The sequence below is a fragment of the Bos taurus genome, chromosome 14 (assembly GCF_002263795.3).
Source record: "Bos taurus isolate L1 Dominette 01449 registration number 42190680 breed Hereford chromosome 14, ARS-UCD2.0, whole genome shotgun sequence".
Taxonomy (NCBI): domain Eukaryota; kingdom Metazoa; phylum Chordata; class Mammalia; order Artiodactyla; family Bovidae; genus Bos; species Bos taurus.
Window position 1 is genome coordinate 41,624,503 of NC_037341.1, and position 15,728 is coordinate 41,640,230.

Consider the following 15,728-nt stretch of genomic DNA (forward strand, 5'->3'; position numbering starts at 1 on the left):
CAAGGATCTCTGTGCCACAGTTTCTTCATATGAAAAATGGGAAATCAAAACTTCTATCTAAACGCTTTGCTTAGGATCAGATATATATGGCTGTATATCTCGTTCCTGAATATTACAGTGCCTAGCTCATAGTGAGCACTTATTATATTATAGCCATTATAAATGTTGCAGATATTTTGAGGTCTAGGTAGTTGATGGAATTAACTTATTTGGGAAGAAATGGAATAGAGGAGAGGGGGAGGGAGGGGAGAAGGGCAGGGTTGGGTCCAGGAGATGGAAGGGAAGAGAGAGGTCTCAGCAGAACACTGTCACTTAGCAATATTTAAGAAGCAAGTAACTAAAGAGAAGTAAGAATCAATAGTTGAAGATGCAAGAAAGATAGAGAAGAGCACAGTCTTTGGAAACAAAAGGGGAGGAGGAACTTGAAGGACAGAGTCACTAACAGTTTCAAATATGAGGACAATATCATGTAATGTAAATATTGAAATGAGTCCACTATGTTATTGGATAAAGATGTCAGTGGTGACCCAGGAAGGAAGGTTTGGTGAAATATTAAGGAAGACATTCAGATGTAGCAATTTGAAGGAGAAATGGAAAAAGAAGGAATGAGAAAGCAGAAATGGAATGAGAAAGCATGGTCTTTCCAGAAGTTTGATGTTGAAGGAAAAAAGAAAGATGAGCCATAATTTGGAGAAAAGGCTTGATGTAAATGGGAATTTGGGGTGCACATGTATTTATTTTACTGTCCTTCACACCTCTCTTACCACAGCTTTTCAATCCCTTTCCTCTCTATCTTTTCCACCTTCCCTCATCAATGATAAAATTAATCAATTAATCAGTAAAAAGGTTAATCAATAGTAAATCTAAGAGAGAAATGGAAAAATTTATTTGAGCCAACTTGGGAGAGAGTTTTTCAGAAAACTCTGAGGCCTGTTCTGCAGAGGTAAAGGGGAATTCCCTCGTGACTCAGATAGTAAACAATCTTCCTGCCAATATGGGAGACACAGGTTCAATCCCTGGATCAGGAGGATCCCCTGGAGAAGGAAGTGGTAACCAGTATTCTTGTCTGGAGAATTACATGGACAGAGGAGCCTGGTGGACTACAGTCCATGGGATTGCAAAGAGTCAGTCATGACTGTCACACACAAAGTGGGAAGCCAGCATATAATGTGATTTTAGAAAGAGGGTCCATGCAATCAAGCACACGTATTGGTAGAAGGCTATTGCTATTTGCAAGGAACAGATATGGTATGGTTTTATTGTTTTTCTAAGTGTAGGGAGGTGCAAGAAACCAGATTCACGAAATTTTCTCCTGAAAATATCTAACTATCTGAAGGTCAATTCTGCCAGTTTTCCGAGTACAAAGTGCCTTATCCTGATCTTCACCCTGAGTTCCTTTCAGGTTGTACTATAGGTCAGTGACAGCAGTGGGTAATGATTTCATTCTTGTAGAGCTGAATGATGGGCAACATTCTTTATTTTACAATCCCTTCCCTTTTGGCTTTAATGTCAACCAAGGTTTGAGAGATATTCTGTGACCAAGTTGTCCCACAGTACTAGAAATACTCATTCCCAGTTTGGGTGAGGATTTCATTGGTAAGTCACTTCATGGAGTATTACTGAAGTAGGCTTAGTAAATAGCAGCCAAAAGCCCCTGTTCCACCTGTCTTACTAGTCTGTTATAATCCAGGAAATGATTTCCTCTCGTTGCTTCTTCCCAAATCTAGACTTCCAGGGTTATAATCATTGATCTCATTGAACTGTTTTGAACTAAATGAACTGTGGTCAATGGTCTCAGTTCATTTAGTTCTTTTTGGTAGAGGCTTAGAAACACATTTGGTAATGCAAGAAATAATAATCTTGTAAGATAGGCCGAATGCCAGTAATATACCTAGTAACATTAATAAGATCATAAGAAAGTATTCAAGTTGAAACTTGCATTAGATGCAGCTCAGTATCTCCCCAGGTTGTCTGACCCAGGCTGCTCTGCACCAGCCATCTTAAAGGGAAATGACAAGTTGGAATCATATATAAAGTTCACCATAGACACTTGCATGTACCAGATAAGGGGTGGCTTATCGTGTTCTCTTACAGGGTCAAGAAAGGAATGTTCTCTTCTAAGGAGTTGCATGGCTGATGTCTGAAGAAGAAAAATCAATCTTTATGGTTGAGCAGGTATTTCTGCCCTTGGGGAGGTCTGGTTAATGCTCAGTGTAGATGCATAATGCATGCTAGAGGCGAGGGAGGAGGCCTACATGGGCAGAGAAAAGCTTTATGTTTAAATTTTTCTTATCTCACTTTAAAATACCAGTTTTATTTCATCACTCCATCATGCTCAACAAAGAACCTCAACTACTTCATGCAGCATATAGGAACTATCAGGTAGGACCTTTCTCAACTTGTTAAAATAACCTGCTTCCCACATCTCAACTCCCCAAAGGTCTTACCTTCTGCCTTGCTATCAAGTTGAAGTGATAAACTGTCACATATCAGAATAATTCTGTCACTTACGCACTGAATCCCTGCCCTGCTTGCTTTTCTACCATCTAGTGTGTGTTAGTTGCTTAGCTGGCTCCAACTCTTTGTGACCCCATGGACTGTAGCCCACCAGGCTCCTCTGTCCTTGGAATTCTCCAGGCAAGAATACTGGAGTGGGTTGCCTTTCCCTTCTCCAGGGATCTGCCCAACCCAATGATAGAACCCAGGTTTCCTGCCTTGCAGACAGATTCTTTACTGACTGAGCCACCAGGGAAGCCCACCTTCTTACCATGATCTTCAATGATTATTAACTCCTCTGTATCCCAGTTCTTTCCATTATAAAGTAGAAGCAAAAACTCACTATGTTAATGTAGATTAAATAAGGGAAGCATGAATAAAATGTTAATATAATGGCTAGTATTTAGTAGGCACTCAATATCTTTTCTCCTTTCCTTTAAAAAAAAAAATATTTTCCTGTATACGAGACAGCAAAAGAGACACTGATGTATAGAACAGTCTTTTGGACTCTGTGGGAGAGGGAGAGGGTGGGATGATTTGGGAGAATGCCATTGAAATATATATAATATCATATATGAAATGAGTCGCCAGTCCAGGTTCGATGCACGATACTGGATGCTTGGGGCTGGTGCACTGGGACGACCCAGAGGGATGGTATGGGGAGGGAGGAGGGAGGAGGGTTCAGGATGGGGAACACACGTATATCTGTGGCAGATTCATTTTGATATATGGCAAAACCAAAAAAAAAAAAAATATTTTTGGGCACATTGCCCAGCATGCAGGATCTTAGTTCCCTGGCCAGGGATCAAACCCACGCCCCCTGCGGTGGAAGCCTAGAATCAACCACTGGACCACCAGGCAAGTCCCTCCCTTGCTTCTAATACTAAATGTATAACCTTTTTGGTACCTTATTCCGTTATGGTTTTTCCCCTAAACCCTGTCTTCCTCTGGCATAGTCAATTATTAGGCTTTTTCATTAGACACTGTCTGTTCTACCAGCATCTCAGATTTCCCATTTCTTTTCCATTTTTTGCCTATTACATGCCAATTGTTCTTTACTCTTTTATAAGCTACCTCTGCAGTCCTACCTTCTGGTCTTGCTCCACATCTTTTCAATCATTGTCTCTATTCATACTCTTATTACAACACCAGCTCTGCATCATTTCACTTGTGAACCCTACTCTTTAAGCCTTCCTCCTTCACATGGTCCCTTCCCTCACCACCTCTTTACTCTTTGACTTGATATCTAAAGGCAATAAATGGAATGTCATTTATTAGATATACATCCCATGAGGAAAAGAACATCTGTTTCATCCATTGCTGTATCCTTAAGACCTTGAACTTTGATTGTTTCTTAACATTGAGTTAATGAATTAACATGTCCCTGCCTCGAATTTCCTTTCCTTGAAGTCACCAAACTGCTTTGCCTAACTATCAAATTTATATCTTCAACCAAAACTTTCCTTTTGTGTTTCAGGCTACCTGCTTGATAGTTTCTCATCTCGAATTAGACATGCTCCAAACTAAATTCAAGAACCTTACTTCCACCCGTCAGTTGTTTCTCCTCCACAGCCCTCTAGCTCAGTGAATCCACCTGTTGTTCCAATGAGACATTTGGAGTTATCATTTATGAGCTCATCCTAATCATTCCCCCTAACCAATCCTCCATTAAATCCACAGACTTTGTTATGGCATATCTCTTGGCTCTGTATACTTCTTTCCATCTCCATTGCTAACATCTAGTCAAGCACTCACTCTATGTAGGGTGGACTACTGCAGTAGTCTATTATATGTCTCCTTGTATTCATGCCTAAGCCCCGTGCAATCCATTTTCCATACAGTAGTAAGAACAGTATGTTTAAATGCATTGGTTTGAGCCAAAAAGTTCCTTCAGATTTTTCTGTAACATCTTATGAAAAAACCCAAGCAAATTTTTGGCCACCACAAGAGAATTAATCATGTCACTCCTTTATTCAAAACATTGGAAAGAAATAATAAGCATGGCCTATGAGGATATACATAATTGAACTCCTGCCTATATTAGCAGCTAAATTTTTTCCACTCTGCTTGTTATTTGTATTCTCATCACTTTCTCTAGAGTTCAGCTTTTTCTTACTTTGGAATCTTCAAAGAGGTAGTTCTCTCATTTATGTTTCTGCAGTCAGCTACACATTGACTAGTTGGCTCTGCTTCAGCAGTTATTTGGTCGTCAGCTGGGTATCTCAGCTTTCCTTCATGTAGCCACTTGATCTCTTGTAGGCTGTCCTTGTGCTGTGGGCTTACTCTGTGGCAGAGGCAGAGTTGAAAACAAGTCATAAGATGAGCCCAAACTCAAAGAGTGGAGAAATAGACCTCTGCTAGATGGGAGAAACTGTCAAATCACCTTGCAAACAAAGAACACGGATATAGGTAAGCCATTATCTGAGGCTATCAATACAATGAATCTACACAAGAGCCAAGTCTCAGAAAGAGAGCCTAATTATTTTCTTGCCTTTAAAGTATAGGATATTGGTATATGTAAATATGTGTGTGTGCTTAGTCGTTCAGTCATGTCTGACTCTTTGAGACCCCATCAACTGTAGCCGGCCAGGCTCCGCCATCCATGGGGATTATCCAGGCAAGATTACCAAGTGGGTTGCCATGCCTTCCTCCAGGGTTCTTCCCAACCTAGGGATCAAACCCAGGTCTCCTGCATTGCAGGTGGATTCTTTATCATCTGAGCCACCAGGGAAGCACATGAATACTGGAGTGAGTAGCCTATCCCTTCTCCAAGGCATCTTCCCAACCCAGGAATCAAACCAGGGTCTCCTGCATTGCAATAGATTCTTAACCAGCTTAGCTACCAGGGAAGCCCAGATGCAAATATAAATACATACAAATATCAATATGTACTTAATTGAGTACTGGAAGATATTTATATTTCAAAACTCCTCCAAAGGTAGTAGAAAAGTTTCCCTGGTGATAAGGACAGAGGCTGTAATGAAGTTTGGAATTAGGATTTGGGAAGTGGAAACAGGCATTTATTTTATCGTAAGATTATAAAGTGATGGTATTTACCTGGGCCTTGAAGAAAGTGCTATAAAAATCAAGAAAGTTTGAGAAGCAGTGCAGGAAGAATAAAACAATGAATAAAAGGGTAGATTTTAGAACGAGAGAAATTCTTCAAGGCTTCCATACTTAGGTAATTTCTTCTGTGTCACTTTAGGCTCCAAAAGTCACAGATCCCTATATTAAACAGTAACACTGTGTACATTTCTTTACAGTATTCATTAATGTTGAAATTTTACATTATTTTGTGTAAGCTTCTACACAGAAGTCAGACATTGCCTGCGATTTTTCCAAATTCATTGAGCATAAATATTTTATACATGTAAACCAATCAGAATGTCCATGATCAACAGTTCTACAAATAACAAATGATGGAGAGGGTGTGGAGAAAAGGGAACTGTCTTGCACTGTTGATAGGAATGTAAGTTGGTTCAGCCACTGTAGAAAACATTATGGAGGTTCCTTAGAAAACTAAAAGTAGAGTTACCATATGATCCAGCAATCACATTCCTGGGCATATACCTGGAGAAAACCATAATTCCAAAAGATACCCCAATGTTTATTCATTGTAGCACTATATACAATAGCCAGAACATGAAAGAAACTGAATGTCCATCAACAGAGGAATGGATAAAGATGTAGTACATACAAGAAAGTGAAGTCGCTCAGTCGTGTCCGACTCTTTGCGATCCCATGGACTGTAGTTTGCCAGGCTTCTCTGTCCATGGGATTTTCCAGGCAAGAGTACTGGAGTGGGTTGCCATTTCCTTCTCCAGGGGATCTTCCTGATATATACAATGAAATATTGCTCAACCATAAAAAAGGAATGAAACTGTGCCATTTGCAGAGATGAAAGGCACATCTGTCACACTCTGTCAAAGAGAGTGTGGCATCACTGACTCAATGGACATGAGTCTGAGAAAACTCAGGGAGATGGTAAACAACAGGGAAGTCTGGCATGCTGTAGTTCATGGGATTGCAAAGAGTCGGACATGACTGAGCGATTGAAGAACAACGAAGCTGTCCTAGCAGAGTTTCCCAGGTGGCTCAGCAGTAAAGAATCCACCTGCAATGCAGGAGACCTGGGTTTGATCCCTAGGTTAGGAAGATCCCCTGGAGAAGGAAATGGCAACCCACTCCAGTATTCTTGCCTGGGAAATCCCAAGGGCAGAGGAGCCTGGAGGGCCATAATCCATGGGGTTGCAAAGACGATTTAACAACTAAACAACAACAAAAGCTCTCCTAGCAATCTATTTATTTGCAAAAATTTTTTATCTTCTTTTGGAAACATTCTTACTTGAGGTACATAATTCCTTGTTGATCTTGTGATGGTCAATTTTATGTGTCAACTTCACTGGACTAAGTGATGCTTAGATAACTGGTAAACATGATTTCTGAGTGTGTCTGTGAGGGTTTTTTCAGAAGAGATTAGCATTTGAATCAGTAGATTGAGCAAAAATCACCCTCATGAATGTGAGCAGGTATAATACAATCCTGGCGGTGGTGGTTTAGTCTCTAAGTTGTGTCTGATTCTTGTGACCTCATGGACTGTAGACCTCCAGGCTCCTTTGTCCATGGGATCTCCCAGGCAAGAATACTGGAGTGGGTTGCCATTTCCTTCTCCAGGGGATATTCCCCATCCAGCAATTGAACCCTGGTCTTCTACATTGCAGGCAGATCCTTTACCAACTGAACTATCAGAGAAGCCAGAACAAAAAGGTGAAGGAAGTGTGGATTTGCTCTTTGCTTGATCTGGACATCCATTGTCTCCTACCCTTAGAACTAGGTACTTCTGATTCCTGTATTTTCAGACTAAGTTGGGGTCTTATATCCTAGAACTCCCAATTCTCAGGTCTTTCTGCACCTAAATTGCACCACTGGTTTCTTTGTTCCAGCTTGTAGACAGCAAGCAGATCATGGGACTTCTAAACCTCCATTACTCTGGGAGTCAATTCCTATGATATATCCTTTTATATACATCTTTAAACATCTTATTGATTCTGTTTCATCTCTAGATTCTGATTCTCTAGAAAATCCTGACAAAAACACTTCTCCATGACATATAATTCCTATTGGTTTTTAATTTTCAATTTCAACTTAATTGTTACTCCTTTATAAAGGACACTTATTTGTGGCACCTGTTAGAGAGTCCGTGTCCTTGCTGTTCTGTGCTTTCACTGTGACTAACAATGGACTTCTACATATTTAACCTGTTTAGCTCATGTGATGGCTTTTGACTTATAATTTGTGTCTTTCATGAATTCTCAAAAAATGTTATCATTGTTTCTTCCCCATTTTCTCTAATCTCCTTTGAGAATTCCAATTACGCATGTGTTCATCCTTATTTTCTTTTTGTATGCCACTTAAGTTATTTTTCAAGGTTTCTATATCCTAGCATCTCTGTAAGCTGCATTTATCTATTTCATTATTAATTTATACATAATAATTTACTATCATTAATCTATAATCTCTCTTTTAGCTTATGACTTATCTTTCTGCCATTATATTTAACCCATCAATTGAAGTTTTGACTTAAATTATTAAGTTTAATCTCTCAGCTTCTTCTGGTTTTTCCTGACCAGTAGTATAAAACAGGTAGTATTCAATATAAAGTAGAACTCGAAGGACTTCCATGGTAGTCCAGTGGCTAAGACTCCGTGCTCCCAGCGCAGGGACCTTGGGTTTGATCCCTGGTCAGGGAACTAGATCCCACATGCTGCGGCTAAGCATTCTAACTCCCCAGCAAAGATCGAAGATCCTGCTTGCTGTAATTATGACCCAACACAGCCAAAGTAAATGCATAAGTAAAATAAATATTTTAAGAAATGGACTCTCCTTTAAAAAAAAATAAATAAAGTAGAACTCTAAACTAGACACACATTCTACAGAGTCACTTTATCCCCCGTCTGCAGCTGTGGTCAAAACATTCAGATTTTCACATCCTTCTACACTTCTGGTCAATGTTTTTTTCATCCTGCTCTTTAAGGATAGATTCCTTTGGAGAAACAAATATTATGAAAATTCTTCTGATTTTCTCTACTTCCATAGGCCAGACGTAATATCCTTGTTCCAATGTAGCTATTCCCTAAAATTCCAGGTCACTGTATCATCATATTTTCCCTTCCTATGTCCCAAGAAATGCCTCAGATTTCAAATATTGCCTTGTGATTTTGATTTCAGCTTTTAAATCCTTCTGTGTTAATGGAGAAAGAGGAAATACTTAAAGATTTCCTTTAGTTTCTTGAGAATTCAGCCATGAATTTTAAAATATATTTATTTTAGCTTAGTTCATGCCTACATGTTATTCAGAGAAAGAGCTTGAAAGAAAACTACATATATTTTTACATACAGCTATATTCTCACCACTTTGTGCTGTGTGAACACAAAAATATTTATTTAATAGTGTTACAGAATTGTTTGGATTGAAGGAAAAGAAAAATTAAAAATAAGACACTTTACATATTTTTTAGTTTCTGAATGGTTTAAACATATAGAAAAATAAAGAGAATGATATTAAACAGCCAAGATTTGACTGTTTAACCCAGATATTATGAATGTTGATGTTCTTCTATACATGCTTCAATTTTTTTAGAGTAATACAATGTTGCCAAAACAAATAACTTCCAATTAGAGCTAACTGAAGAGTAGAGAATTTATTTATGCATTCTTTCAGTTAACATGCATTGACTCAAAAGTTAAATATCATATGCAATGCTTAGCAGTGGAGATTTAAATCACTCATGTTCAGGTCAATAATGGAACTATGCCTTTCCAAATAAAATTTTACTGTGACTGTGTTATTGATAACACAATCTTGTTTCATAAACATTTATTGAACACAGAGGAAAAATCTAGCAGTGAAAATAAAGAGGAGGAAGAAAATGCTCTAATTATGAGAAGCCTTCTTTATTCCCTACTGGCACTGTATATCTAAAAAAAAATTGACTCATTTATGTATGTTATTCCTTGCCTTTCACCTCTATTTGGATTATTTATTAATCCTTGACCCAAAAAATCAATATATTGTGAATTCATTTATATACACTCAATATTAGTGAGATAAAATACAATAATGAAAGTACTATTACATAAAGAAGTACCAGATAGAACTATTATAGATACTTAGAGATGAGCTATGCCTCTTTCATTTCCTGTACTTCACTGTACAAGTAGATATAGTACTATTTCTTCCATTATGAATTGAAATATTCTTAAATTTGTTGAAGAATTTCAATAAAGCCAATGAAAAGAATTATTAATCCCCCTGAATAGTAGTGGGAAATGCACTGTAATTGGTAGGCTTCATATCAGAATTCTTGGAATTTCTCCAACTGCATTAGCAATTGGTCATCTTAATTACATGGTCCATTAGCTGAAATCTGCATTACAAAACTCCCATGCACAATTCTTGCCAACTCTGATCCATTCATTGTAAGGTCAAAGTTGCCTTGCTCATTGCAAAATGAAACTAGATATATTAAGTTAAAGTATTTTGAGCTCATTAAATATACAACCTCAAGTTAGTCACCATATCACATACAGAAAATAACTACAGTCCTAGAGACAATGCTCCCAATACTTTCAGCTTTTTATGATATAAGGTAGTTCTGCAAAAGATACGGGCATATTCAAAAAAATTTAAAAGACAATATCCATCTTTGAGCTTCTACTTCCTGTGACTTACTTACAATGTTGACACAAATGTCTCAGTCTAACTGATAATAACCATTAGCATATTTGTTAAAAAAAAAAAAAGTAGACTCACTTATCACTGCCAGCAAGGATTGCTTCAGTCTAGAGGTATCCATGGAACCTTAACCAAAGCCACCTTGCAATGTTTGTTTTAGCACAGTCCTAATTCAAAAGTACTCAGACAACCAACTAAAATTGAATGAATCTATTCAATACTCATTCCCTCACTTGCTAAGATATTAACTTCTATTTTTATCTGCAATGTGCTCCATGCTGGAGTATTGTTATTAATAAAAGACACTCATTGTCTTCAAGACACTTATGACCTGGCCCATTTTATGCAAATGTTTCAGAAAGAGTATAGATCTATGAAAGCATGTTGTTTTCTATCACAGATCTTATTTATCCATTTTTTTTCCAAAGGATGTGATGAAAAACTCATTCAGATTCCTCACTAACATCCAAAAACTATGTCTATACGTTTCTTGGATCCCAACTATCTAATTTATCAAAATATTGAGGCTAACCTAGAATATAGCATATAATGAACTTAGGCTAGTATTGTTCTAACCTTAAATATTCTTGCAAGTCATGTGTATGATAAGCCATTCTAGAATTTTTCCCAGTACTGAAGGCAGACTTACTGATTTACATTTCAGTCCCCAGTTTTGCTTCAATATAAGTGGAAACAAGAGGTGCCTGTCTCTTGCCTTCTTGCGTTATTTTGTTGTTTTTAGTTTCCCTGAATCTTTAGAAATTACATAAAATTTCAAGTGCACATACAAGTTCTTATAGTAGCTGAGCTCCAATTGTTCCAAGTTAGAAGAGCTGCTAAATTGTCTCTTACAGTCTTTTTCACTCAACCATGATTTCACACCATTGCTTATCCTAAACTTTCTCATTTAAAACCTATTCCTTTTGGCATGAAAAAGAAATGGAGGTCGTTAACCACTTCTATTTTCCTATACATTACACCTGTAGATTTACTGTACAGTCACGCCTTAATCCTTTTCATGTCTTGAACAACAGCAACAAAAAAAAAAACAGAAAAATGCTTTTCTATTGTCTATGTATATTCTTATTGCAGATCTCAGCATTAATCTTACATCATATATTGCTGTTTCACTCTAATATACATCCTTATCTAAATATCATCCAGTCCATCTTTTCTACCAACTTATTTAAAATTGTGTTTTATTAAATTACTATCTATGCAGCCAAACCTTATCTCTAACCTTATCTTATCTTCCTCTTCCTCATTTTCTTTTGCATTTGGATCAGTTGCAATTGTGGAGTCTGATATTCCTTTTTGGAGGCTCCCAGCCTTCTTAACTCATCTTCCCTTTTAGAGGGTCAAGAAGTGGGATCAAATCTGTTATGGTGGAAGCTTAGAGACGATATGACTTAAGTCCAATCATCTTATACAAACCCGGCTGTCTGGAAATGGAAATAAAACAGTTTCCTGGAAGGAACTGTAGATAGGACGAGCTCTATGGAGTTCAATCCAGCTTCTAATCCTATTAGTCCCAGGGGAGATAGATAAAAGGACCATTAAAGTGGTACAGATGTGTTCGTGATTGTGATTGCACCCCAGTCTCTGACAGTGCCTACCTCCTTGTAGCCAATGAAGAAGCTGCTCGTGTCAGGAGTTTCAGCTAAGGAACGCTTTGGTGGTAGCAGTGATGAAGGGAACAAAACTGCACTTTGTGTTATTTCTTAAACTAACTGAGCGTTACACAGTGTTATTGAAATAGGTTGGAGGGAACAGGAACAACCTTCTTCCACCCTGGAAGCTAAAAGATAAGTCAGAAGTGGCAGAGGTAGTGATTTTAAAGATACTGCCAGAGAGGAGTGGGAGGACGATCATCATTAAATACCAGGACCATATCATCATGTACCAATACCTCTTGCTTTGTATTCATGACCCTAAACCAAAATTAATCTGCTATACAGGGAGTTAATACACTCATTAATGGTGACTAAACAGAGCCTAAATTATTCAGGAAAAGTTTTAGATTCAAACAACAGGGAGAATTATGTAGTGGCCACAGAGCATCCTCCTGCTTGTGAGGAATAATACTGCCATCATATATTTCTGAGAGCTTCTTCTCTGCTGTCTGAAGTGAGATTCAAGTACTCAGAGAGAAGAGAATCTCAATTAATATGGAACAGATCTTCAATGCATTCATTTAGCTAGCAAGCATTTATTAAGCATTGATTTAGAGTCTAGACCCTCACCATACATTTTTCCATTCATATAGTTGTTCCGAATGTATGACTTGTGAGTATTTTGGGGAGAGTCATTTACACCCAGTCTTATGTTGTCTAGGAATTGCTACTGCTGCTACTGCTAAGTCGCTTCAGTCATGTCCAACTCTGTGCGACCGAATAGACGGCAGCCCACCAGGCTTTCCCATCCCTGGGATTCTCCAGGCAAGAACACTGAAGTGGGTTGCCATTTCCTTTTCCAATGCATGAAAGTAAAAAGTGAAAGTGAAGTCGCTCAGTCGCTCTTCTCGACCCCATGGACCGCAGCCTACCAGGCTCCTCGATCCGTGGATTTTCCAGGTAAGAGTACTGGAGTGGGGTGCCATTCTCATTAAAGGATTTCAAATCATCTTTCACAGCACATGTCTTATTACGACCTGCATTTCCACTTAATAATGATTGCAAACTTTAAAGTGACACAGCCCTTCTGAAAAGGCCCCCGTGACTCTCATATTAAAAACCACTTTTCTTTTGTTTGAAAAGTTAATTTGACAGTGGGTTCCATCATTCTACCTTCTTGGTGTGTAAACATGAATAGAAATTTCAGAAGCTACCTGAAAATTTGAAGTTTCAGGAAAAGAAATGAACATTATTTGAGTATTTGCTATGTTCTAAGTACCTGTGTTTTGCATTTTCATGTTAACATATTTAATCTTTCAGGATTTCCTGGTGGCTCAGATGGAACTTCCCCAGTGGCTCAGATGGTAAAGCGTCCGCCTGCAAGGCGGAAGACCTGGGTTCAATCCCTGGGTCAGGAAGATCCCCTGGAGAAGGAAATGGCAACCCACTCCAGTACTCTTGCCTGGAAAATCCCATGGACAGAGGAGCCTGGTAGGCTACAGTCCATGGGGTCACAAAGAGTCGGACACGACTGAGCAACTTCACTTTCACTTTCAGATGGTAAAGAATCTGCCTGCAATGCAGCAGACTCGGGTTCGATCCCTGAGTCAGGAAGATTCACTGGAGAAGGGCTTGGCAACCCACTCCAGTATTCTTGCCTGGAGAATCCCATGCATAGAGGAGCCTGGTGGGCTACAGTCCACAGGGTTGCAAAGAGTCAAACATGACTCAAGCAACTGAGCATGCTCACACATCTCAAATTTTACATGAGCATACTGATTCGCATTGAGTTTAAAAGGCAGGACCAGAGCTCTGTGGCTGTCTCCACACACTGCTGGCCTTGACCCTGCTCTGGCCTGCCTAGGTGATGGTTTGAGATTGGCATCTGCCCATACTCCTCTTCTTGTCTGGCTATACTGCTGTTTCACCACCGTGACAAAACACCCATTTTCTTCCCTTTTATTTTCATCCACAGTGGACTCTTTGTTTAAAAACAGAGAAGGATTGTACAGGGTTACTTGGCTTTCTTCCCTACAGATCTGGTTCTATCTATCTACCTCCCCCCTGCCTTTCTAACTAACATAGCTACACCCTATGGGAAGTTTCTGTTCTTGCCTTCGTGACCAAGACTTAGTTCTTATCATTCACCACCATCTTGGCATTTTCATTTTTTTTTTATTCACCACCATCTTAACAATATCTATTATATTCTTCTCAGAAATATGTATTTTATTAAAAATTGTTGAAGGAATTAGTTGAAAGGTTTTCAATCAGGGCATAAACCTTAACTTTCAAGTACCTGTTTTCAAGTTAGGTCCACAGCATTCAACCCCTCTTTCTTTTAAAATCTCTCTTTGAGTCTTATCTCCTCTCACCTCCCAACATGCTTCACTTCCACCTTGGCCCCTTATTTTTTTTTAAATGTGGGTAATTTATCTCCGCCAATCTCTAGCATCCCATCATCATTTATACTGTCTTCTAAGTTGACAAAAGGACAGCAAATAAAAAAGCCTCCCATTTGTTATCTTGATCCATCCTCCTTACAAAGTGATGGTAAAATCATTGCATCACCTTTTTTCTATTACATATTTAACGCTTTTCAAATGCCTTTTATTTGTGAGACTTCACATAAAGTATTAGGAAGATATTTTAGAAAGAACTAATAGACAATCACTAAAAAATTACTCTCCATCTATAAAAGAATTTACAGATAAATGTAGAATCAGGTGAATAGGGTGTAGAAGGACATAAATTACTGGTGATACAAATAGGTAACACGGATTTAAAAGATTGGACATGAAAATTCAAATAAGACACCAAGCACTCCGAATAAAATCTGGTCAGTAAACTTGCCCCCATTCTAGGTAGGTATAATTTTTGAGGTCTTAAGCTCAAAGAGGATGCCTAGTAGAAGGAGGGGCTTCCCAGGTGGCTCAGTGGTAAAGAATCCATATGCCAAGGAGGAGAGCAGTGGACGTGGGTTTGATCCTTGGGCTAGGAAGATCCCCTGGAGAAGGAAATGACACCCCACTGCAGCATTCTTGCCTGAGAAATCCATGGACAGAGGAGCCTGGAGGACCCCAGTCTATGAGTCAGACAAGACACAGCGGCTGAACAACAGTAAGGAAGGAGACAGCCCTGAGTGTCACCTTATCAGTCTCACCTGTGAGGTGTTCCTCGTGTTCCACCACAGTGCCCAGCACAGTCTTATGTGACTTCACAATCACGCTTTGCTCCCAACTGTGTCCAGCCCCACTATTCAAGGCCCCTTTCAGAAGTATCCCATCCTTACTACTGCCTCCATTTTTTATCCTCTTATCAGGTAATTCCCAATGTTTTCTATTAAAATACTTTTTACAGATTTCCCCCATCCAGACATTGAATTTCCATTTTGAAAAGGTCTGGATAAAAATCTCTTGATAAATATGTAAGATGCAGATCATTCTCGGGGGGGTGGGGGGCAGGAAGGAAACATCTTGCAATATCGTAAGCCATGATCTACGGGGGGAAAATTTATGTTTCAATAAAATATATACAGCCAGTCATCTTCTCCCATGTCCTCCTTTCTCTTCCTAAACCCCATGCTTTATGAGAAAGAATAAAGAAAAAAATGCCTCTTCTATTTCCAATTCCTTTCCTTAATTCTAGAAGTAGCAGATATAGCATAGACTTTAATCTCTAGTATCTTCTGAGCCTTTACTCTTCCCTACCACTTCTATATGTCATTGTACTCATTCAATAAGTATTTAAACAAGTTTTGATAGCTTCTGCAGATAACAGAATATAAAAGATCATCTCGGTGACCCTGAGTCAACTGGGAAAGGCCTTGAAGTATGATGACTAACATGGATAATGCTGTCCATGGGGTGTTATAAAAACCCAGA